General features: G+C 40.1%; 1 protein-coding gene across 2 annotated transcripts in view; it reads left to right on the forward strand.

Moving 5' to 3' along the window:
- The window catches only part of LOC137653101 (uncharacterized), an 18947-nt gene that overhangs the window by 4722 nt on the left and 4225 nt on the right, over positions 1–10000 (forward strand). The window lies entirely within an intron of this gene.

The raw sequence follows: 10000 nt of genomic DNA on the forward strand, positions 1-10000 counted from the left end.
AGATATGGATGGCTATCGAATGCCAGTATGTGTGAGCTCCAATTCAGATATGGATGGCTATCGAATGCCAGTATGTGTGAGCTCCAATTCAGATATGGATGGCTATCGAATGCCAGTATGTCTGTAAGCTCCAATTCAGCTATGGATTGCTATCGAATACCAGTTTGTGTGTGAGCTCCAATTCAGATATGGATGGCTATCAAATGCCAGTATGTGTGAGCTCCAATTCAGATATGGATGGCTATCGAATGCCAGTATGTCTGTAAGCTCCAATTCAGATATGGATGGCTATCGAATGCCAGTATGTCTGTAAGCTCCAATTCAGATATGGATGGCTATCAAATGCCAGTTTGTGTGTGAGCTCCAAATCAGATATGGATGGCTATCAAATGCCAGTATGTGTGAGCTCCAATTCAGATATGGATGGCTATCGAATGCCAGTATGTCTGTAAGCTCCAATTCAGATATGGATGGCTATCGAATGCCAGTATGTCTGTAAGCTCCAATTCAGATATGGATGGCTATCGAATGCCAGTTTGTGTGTGAGCTCCAAATCAGATATGGATGGCTATCGAATGCCAGTATGTGTGAGCTCCAATTCAGATATGGATGGCTATCGAATGCCAGTATGTCTGTAAGCTCCAATTCAGATATGGATGGCTATCGAATGCCAGTATGTCTGTAAGCTCCAATTCAGATATGGATGGCTATCGAATGCCAGTATGTCTGTAAGCTCCAATTCAGATATGGATGGCTATCGAATGACAGTTTGTGTGTGAGCTCCAAATCAGATATGGATGGCTATCGAATGCCAGTATGTGTGAGCTCCAATTCAGATATGGATGGCTATTGAATGCCAGTATGTCTGTAAGCTCCAATTCAGATATGGATGGCTATCGAATGCCAGTTTGTGTGTGAGCTCCAAATCAGATATGGATGGCTATCGAATGCCAGTATGAGTGTGAGCTCCAAATCAGATATGGATGGCTATTGAATGCCAGTATGTGTGTAAACTCCAATTTAAATATGGATGGCTATCGAATGCCAGTATGTGTGTAAACCCCAATTTAAATATGGATGGCTATCGAATGCCAGTATGTGTGTAAGCTCCATTTCAGATATGGATGGCTATCGAATGCCAGTATGTGTGTGAGCTTCAATTCAGATATGGATGGCTATTGAATGCCAGTATGTGTGTGAGCTCCAATTCAGATATGGATGGCTATCGAATGCCAGTATGTATGTAAGCTTCAATTCAGATATGGATGGTTATCGAATGCCAGTATGTATGTAAGCTCCAATTCAGATATGGATGGCTATCGAATGCCAGTATGTGTGTGAGCTCCAATTCAGATATGGATGGCTATCGAATGCCAGTATGTATGTAAGCTTCAATTCAGATATGGATGGTTATCGAATGCCAGTATGTATGTAAGCTCCAATTCAGATATGGATGGCTATCGAATGCCAGTATGTGTGTGAGCTCCAATTCAGATATGGATGGTTATCGAATGCCAGTATGTATGTAATCTCCAATTCAGATATGGATGGCTATCGAATGCCAGTATGTGTGTGAGCTCCAATTCAAATATGGATGGCTATCGAATGTCAGTATGTATGTAAGCTTCAATTCAGATATGGATGGTTATCGATTGCCAGTATGTATGTAAGCTCCAATTCAGATATGGATGGCTATCGAATGCCAGTTTGTGTGTGAACTCCAATTCAGATATGGATGGCTATCGAATGCCAGTATGTGTGTGAGCTCCAATTCAGATACGGATGGTTATCGAATGCCAGTATGTGTGTGAACTCCAAATCCGATATGGATGGCTATCGAATGCCAGTTTGTGTGTGAGCTCCAATTCAGATATGGATGGCTATCGAATGCCAGTATCTGTGTGAGCTCCAATTCAGATATGGATATCTATCGAATGTCAGTATGTATATAAGCTCCAATTCAGATATGGATGGTTATCGAATGCCAGTATGCATGTAAGCTCCAAATCAGATATGGATGGCTATCGAATGCCAGTATGTGTAAGCTCCAATTCAGATATGGATGGCTATCGAATGCCATTATGTATGTAAGCTCAAATTCAGATATGGATGGTTATCGAATTCCAGTATGTATGTAAGCTCTAATTTAGATATGGATGGCTATCGAATGCCAGTATGTGTGTGAGCTCCAATTCAGATATGGATGGCTATCGAATGCTAGTATGTGTGTAAGCTCATATTCAGATATGGATGGCTATCGAATGCCAGTATGTGTGTAAGCTCCAATTTAGATATGGATGGCTATCGAATATTAGTATGTGTGTAACCTCCAATTCAGATGTGGATGGCTATCGAATGCTAGTATGTGTGTAAGCTCCAATTAAGATATGGATGGCTATCGAATGCTAGTATGTGTGTAAGCTTCAATTCAGTTATGGATGGCTATCGAATGCCAATATGTGTGTAAACTCCAATTTAAATATGGATGGCTACCGAATGCCAGTATGTGTGTAAGCTCAAATTCAGATATGGATGGCTATCGAATGCCAGTATGTGTGTAAGCTCCAATTCAGATGTGGATGGCTATCGAATGCTAGTATATGTGTAAGCTCCAATTCAGATGTGGATGGCTATCGAATGCTAGTATGTGTGTAAGCTCCAATTCAGATATGGATGGCTATCGAATGCTAGTATGTGTGTAAGCTCTAATTCAGATGTGGATGGCTATCGAATTCTAGTATGTGTGTAAGCTCCAATTCAGATATGGATGGCTATCGAATGCTAGTATGTGTGTAACCTCCAATTCAGATGTGGATGGCTATCGAATGCTAGTATGTGTGTAAGCTCCAATTCAGTTATGGATGGCTATCGAATGCCAATATGTGTGTAAACTCCAATTCAGATATGGATGGTTATCGAATGCCAGTATGTGTGTAAGCTCCAATTTAGATGTGGATGGCTATCGAATGCCAGTATGTGTGTAAGCTTCAATTCAGATATGGATGGTTATCGAATGCTAGTATATGTGTAAGCTCCAATTCAGTTATGGATGGCTATCGAATGCCAATATGTGTGTAAACTCCAATTTAAATATGGATGGCTATCGAATGCCAGTATGTGTGTAAGCTCAAATTCAGATATGGATGGCTATCGAATGCCAGTATGTGTGTAAACTCCAATTTAAATATGGATGGCTATCGAATGCCAGTATGTTTGTAAGCTCCATTTCAGATATGGATGGCTATCGAATGCCAGTATGTGTGTAAGCTCCATTTCAGATATGGATGGCTATCGAATGCCAATATGTGTGTAAACTCCATTTCAGATATGGATGGCTATCGAATGCCAGTATGTGTGTAAGCTCCAATTTAGATATGGATGGCTATCGAATGCCAGTATGTGTGTAAACTCCATTTCAGATATGGATGGCTATCGAATGCCAGTATGTGTGTAAACTCCATTTCAGATATGGATGGCTATCGAATGCCAGTATGTGTGTAAGCTCCAATTTAGATATGGATGGCTATCGAATGTTAGTATATGTGTAAGCTCCAATTCAGTTATGGATGGCTATCGAATGCCAATATGTGTGTAAACTCCAATTCAGATATGGATGGCTATTGAATGCCAGTATGTGTGTAAAATCCCATTCAAATATGGATGGCTATCGAATGCCAGTATGTTTGTAAGCTCCATTTCAGATATGGATGGCTATCGAATGCCAGTATGTGTGTAAGCTCCATTTCAGATATGGATGGCTATCGAATGCCAGTATGTGTGTAAGCTCCAATTCAGATATGGATGGCTATCGAATGTTAGTATATGTGTAAGCTCCAATTCAGTTATGGATGGCTATCGAATGCCAATATGTGTGTAAACTCCAATTCAGATATGGATGGCTATTGAATGCCAGTATGTGTGTAAAATCCCATTCAAATATGGATGGCTATCGAATGCCAGTATGTGTGTAAGCTCAAATTCAGATATGGATGGCTATCGAATGCCAGTATGTGTGTAAGCTCCAATTTAAATATGGATGGCTATCGAATGCCAGTATGTGTGTAAGCTCAAATTCAGTTATGGATGGCTATCGAATGCCAATATGTGTGTAAACTCCAATTCAGATATGGATGGCTATCGAATGCCAGTATGTGTGTAAGCTCCAATTTAGATGTGGATGGCTATCGAATGCTAGTATGTGTGTAAGCTCCAATTCAGATATGGATGGTTATCGAATGCTAGTATATGTGTAAGCTCCAATTCAGTTATGGATGGCTATCGAATGCCAATATGTGTGTAAACTCCAATTCAGATATGGATGGCTATTGAATGCCAGTATGTGTGTAAAATCCCATTCAAATATGGATGGCTATCGAATGCCAGTATGTGTGTAAGCTCAAATTCAGTTATGGATGGCTATCGAATGCCAATATGTGTGTAAACTCCAATTCAGATATGGATGGCTATCGAATGCCAGTATGTGTGTAAGCTCCAATTTAGATGTGGATGGCTATCGAATGCTAGTATGTGTGTAAGCTCCAATTCAGATATGGATGGTTATCGAATGCTAGTATATGTGTAAGCTCCAATTCAGTTATGGATGGCTATCGAATGCCAATATGTGTGTAAACTCCAATTCAAATATGGATGGCTATCGAATGCCAGTATGTGTGTAAGCTCAAATTCAGATATGGATGGCTATCGAATGCCAGTATGTGTGTAAACTCCAATTTAAATATGGATGGCTATCGAATGCCAGTATGTGTGTAAGCTACAATTTAAATATGGATGGCTATCGAATGCCAGTATATGTGTAAGCTCCAATTCAGTTATGGATGGCTATCGAATGCCAATATGTGTGTAAATTCCAATTCAGATATGGATGGCTATCGAATGCCAGTATGTGTGTAAACTCCAATTCAGATATGGATGGCTATTGAATGCCAGTATGTGTGTAAACTCCAATTCAGTTATGGATGGCTATCGAATGCCAATATGTGTGTAAACTCCAATTCAGATATGGATGGCTATCGAATGCCAGTATGTGTGTAAACTCCAATGCAGATATGGATGGCTATCGAATGCCAGTATGTGTGTAAACTCCAATTCAGTTATGGATGGCTATCGAATGCCAGTATGTGTTTAAACTCCAATTCAGATATGGATGGCTATCGAATGCCAGTATGTGTGTAAACTCCAATTCAGTTATGGATGGCTATCGAATGCCAGTATGTGTTTAAACTCCAATTCAGATATGGATGGCTATCGAATGCCAGTATGTGTGTAAACTCCAATTCAGATATGGATGGCTATCGAATGCCAGTATGTGTGTAAGCTCCAATTCAGATATGGATGGCTATCGAATGCCAGTATGTGTGTAAACTCCAATTCAGATATGGATGGCTATCGAATGCCAGTATGTCTGTAAGCTCCAATTCAGATATGGATGGCTATCGAATGCCAGTATGTCTGTAAGCTCCAATTCAGATATGGATGGCTATCGAATGCCAGTATGTCTGTAAGCTCCAATTCAGATATGGATGGCTATCGAATGACAGTTTGTGTGTGAGCTCCAAATCAGATATGGATGGCTATCGAATGCCAGTATGTGTGAGCTCCAATTCAGATATGGATGGCTATTGAATGCCAGTATGTCTGTAAGCTCCAATTCAGATATGGATGGCTATCAAATGCCAGTTTGTGTGTGAGCTCCAAATCAGATATGGATGGCTATCGAATGCCAGTATGAGTGTGAGCTCCAAATCAGATATGGATGGCTATTGAATGCCAGTATGTGTGTAAACTCCAATTTAAATATGGATGGCTATCGAATGCCAGTATGTGTGTAAACCCCAATTTAAATATGGATGGCTATCGAATGCCAGTATGTGTGTAAGCTCCATTTCAGATATGGATGGCTATCGAATGCCAGTATGTGTGTGAGCTTCAATTCAGATATGGATGGCTATTGAATGCCAGTATGTGTGTGAGCTCCAATTCAGATATGGATGGCTATCGAATGCCAGTATGTATGTAAGCTTCAATTCAGATATGGATGGTTATCGAATGCCAGTATGTATGTAAGCTCCAATTCAGATATGGATGGCTATCGAATGCCAGTATGTGTGTGAGCTCCAATTCAGATATGGATGGCTATCGAATGCCAGTATGTATGTAAGCTTCAATTCAGATATGGATGGTTATCGAATGCCAGTATGTATGTAAGCTCCAATTCAGATATGGATGGCTATCGAATGCCAGTATGTGTGTGAGCTCCAATTCAGATATGGATGGTTATCGAATGCCAGTATGTATGTAATCTCCAATTCAGATATGGATGGCTATCGAATGCCAGTATGTGTGTGAGCTCCAATTCAAATATGGATGGCTATCGAATGTCAGTATGTATGTAAGCTTCAATTCAGATATGGATGGTTATCGATTGCCAGTATGTATGTAAGCTCCAATTCAGATATGGATGGCTATCGAATGCCAGTTTGTGTGTGAACTCCAATTCAGATATGGATGGCTATCGAATGCCAGTATGTGTGTGAGCTCCAATTCAGATACGGATGGTTATCGAATGCCAGTATGTGTGTGAACTCCAAATCCGATATGGATGGCTATCGAATGCCAGTTTGTGTGTGAGCTCCAATTCAGATATGGATGGCTATCGAATGCCAGTATCTCTGTGAGCTCCAATTCAGATATGGATATCTATCGAATGCCAGTATGTGTGTGAACTCCAAATCCGATATGGATGGCTATCGAATGCCAGTTTGTGTGTGAGCTCCAATTCAGATATGGATGGCTATCGAATGCCAGTATGTATGTAAGCTCCAATTCAGATATGGATGGTTATCGAATGCCAGTATGCATGTAAGCTCCAAGTCAGATGTGGATGGATATCGAATGCTAGTATGTGTAAGCTCCAATTCAGATATGGATGGCTATCGAATGCCATTATGTATGTAAGCTCAAATTCAGATATGGATGGTTATCGAATGCCAGTATGTATGTAAGCTCTAATTTAGATATGGATGGCTATCGAATGCCAGTATGTGTGTGAGCTCCAATTCAGATATGGATGGCTATCGAATGCTAGTATGTGTGTAAGCTCATATTCAGATATGGATGGCTATCGAATGCCAGTATGTGTGTAAGCTCCAATTTAGATATGGATGGCTATCGAATATTAGTATGTGTGTAAGCTCCAATTCAGATATGGATGGCTATCGAATGCTAGTATGTGTGTAAGCTTCAATTCAGTTATGGATGGCTATCGAATGCCAATATGTGTGTAAACTCCAATTTAAATATGGATGGCTACCGAATGCCAGTATGTGTGTAAGCTCAAATTCAGATATGGATGGCTATCGAATGCCAGTATGTGTGTAAGCTCCAATTCAGATGTGGATGGCTATCGAATGCTAGTGTGTAAGCTCCAATTCAGATGTGGATGGCTATCGAATGCTAGTATGTGTGTAAGCTCCAATTCAGATATGGATGGCTATCGAATGCTAGTATGTGTGTAAGCTCTAATTCAGATGTGGATGGCTATCGAATGCTAGTATGTGTGTAAGCTCCAATTCAGATATGGATGGCTATCGAATGCTAGTATGTGTGTAACCTCCAATTCAGATGTGGATGGCTATCGAATGCTAGTATGTGTGTAAGCTCCAATTCAGTTATGGATGGCTATCGAATGCCAATATGTGTGTAAACTCCAATTCAGATATGGATGGTTATCGAATGCCAGTATGTGTGTAAGCTCCAATTTAGATGTGGATGGCTATCGAATGCCAGTATGTGTGTAAGCTTCAATTCAGATATGGATGGTTATCGAATGCTAGTATATGTGTAAGCTCCAATTCAGTTATGGATGGCTATCGAATGCCAATATGTGTGTAAACTCCAATTTAAATATGGATGGCTATCGAATGCCAGTATGTGTGTAAGCTCAAATTCAGATATGGATGGCTATCGAATGCCAGTATGTGTGTAAACTCCAATTTAAATATGGATGGCTATCGAATGCCAGTATGTTTGTAAGCTCCATTTCAGATATGGATGGCTATCGAATGCCAGGATGTGTGTAAGCTCCATTTCAGATATGGATGGCTATCGAATGCCAATATGTGTGTAAACTCCATTTCAGATATGGATGGCTATCGAATGCCAGTATGTGTGTAAGCTCCAATTTAGATATGGATGGCTATCGAATGCCAGTATGTGTGTAAACTCCATTTCAGATATGGATGGCTATCGAATGCCAGTATGTGTGTAAACTCCATTTCAGATATGGATGGCTATCGAATGCCAGTATGTGTGTAAGCTCCAATTTAGATATGGATGGCTATCGAATGTTAGTATATGTGTAAGCTCCAATTCAGTTATGGATGGCTATCGAATGCCAATATGTGTGTAAACTCCAATTCAGATATGGATGGCTATTGAATGCCAGTATGTGTGTAAAATCCCATTCAAATATGGATGGCTATCGAATGCCAGTATGTTTGTAAGCTCCATTTCAGATATGGATGGCTATCGAATGCCAGTATGTGTGTAAGCTCCATTTCAGATATGGATGGCTATCGAATGCCAGTATGTGTGTAAGCTCCAATTCAGATATGGATGGCTATCGAATGTTAGTATATGTGTAAGCTCCAATTCAGTTATGGATGGCTATCGAATGCCAATATGTGTGTAAACTCCAATTCAGATATGGATGGCTATTGAATGCCACTATGTGTGTAAAATCCCATTCAAATATGGATGGCTATCGAATGCCAGTATGTGTGTAAGCTCAAATTCAGATATGGATGGCTATCGAATGCCAGTATGTGTGTAAGCTCCAATTTAAATATGGATGGCTATCGAATGCCAGTATGTGTGTAAGCTCAAATTCAGTTATGGATGGCTATCGAATGCCAATATGTGTGTAAACTCCAATTCAGATATGGATGGCTATCGAATGCCAGTATGTGTGTAAGCTCCAATTTAGATGTGGATGGCTATCGAATGCTAGTATGTGTGTAAGCTCCAATTCAGATATGGATGGTTATCGAATGCTAGTATATGTGTAAGCTCCATTTCAGTTATGGATGGCTATCGAATGCCAATATGTGTGTAAACTCCAATTCAGATATGGATGGCTATTGAATGCCAGTATGTGTGTAAAATCCCATTCAAATATGGATGGCTATCGAATGCCAGTATGTGTGTAAGCTCAAATTCAGTTATGGATGGCTATCGAATGCCAATATGTGTGTAAACTCCAATTCAGATATGGATGGCTATCGAATGCCAGTATGTGTGTAAGCTCCAATTTAGATGTGGATGGCTATCGAATGCTAGTATGTGTGTAAGCTCCAATTCAGATATGGATGGTTATCGAATGCTAGTATATGTGTAAGCTCCAATTCAGTTATGGATGGCTATCGAATGCCAATATGTGTGTAAACTCCAATTCAGATATGGATGGCTATCGAATGCCAGTATGTGTGTAAGCTCAAATTCAGATATGGATGGCTATCGAATGCCAGTATGTGTGTAAACTCCAATTTAAATATGGATGGCTATCGAATGCCAGTATGTGTGTAAGCTCCAATTTAAATATGGATGGCTATCGAATGCCAGTATATGTGTAAGCTCCAATTCAGTTATGGATGGCTATCGAATGCCAATATGTGTGTAAATTCCAATTCAGATATGGATGGCTATCGAATGCCAGTATGTGTGTAAACTCCAATTCAGATATGGATGGCTATTGAATGCCAGTATGTGTGTAAACTCCAATTCAGTTATGGATGGCTATCGAATGCCAATATGTGTGTAAACTCCAATTCAGATATGGATGGCTATCGAATGCCAGTATGTGTGTAAACTCCAATTCAGATATGGATGGCTATCGAATGCCAGTATGTGTGTAAACTCCAATTCAGTTATGGATGGCTATCGAATGCCAGTATGTGTTTAAACTCCAATTCAGATATGGACG

The sequence above is a fragment of the Palaemon carinicauda genome, chromosome 14 (genome assembly GCF_036898095.1).
Source record: "Palaemon carinicauda isolate YSFRI2023 chromosome 14, ASM3689809v2, whole genome shotgun sequence".
In the NCBI taxonomy this organism is placed as follows: Eukaryota; Metazoa; Arthropoda; class Malacostraca; order Decapoda; family Palaemonidae; genus Palaemon; species Palaemon carinicauda.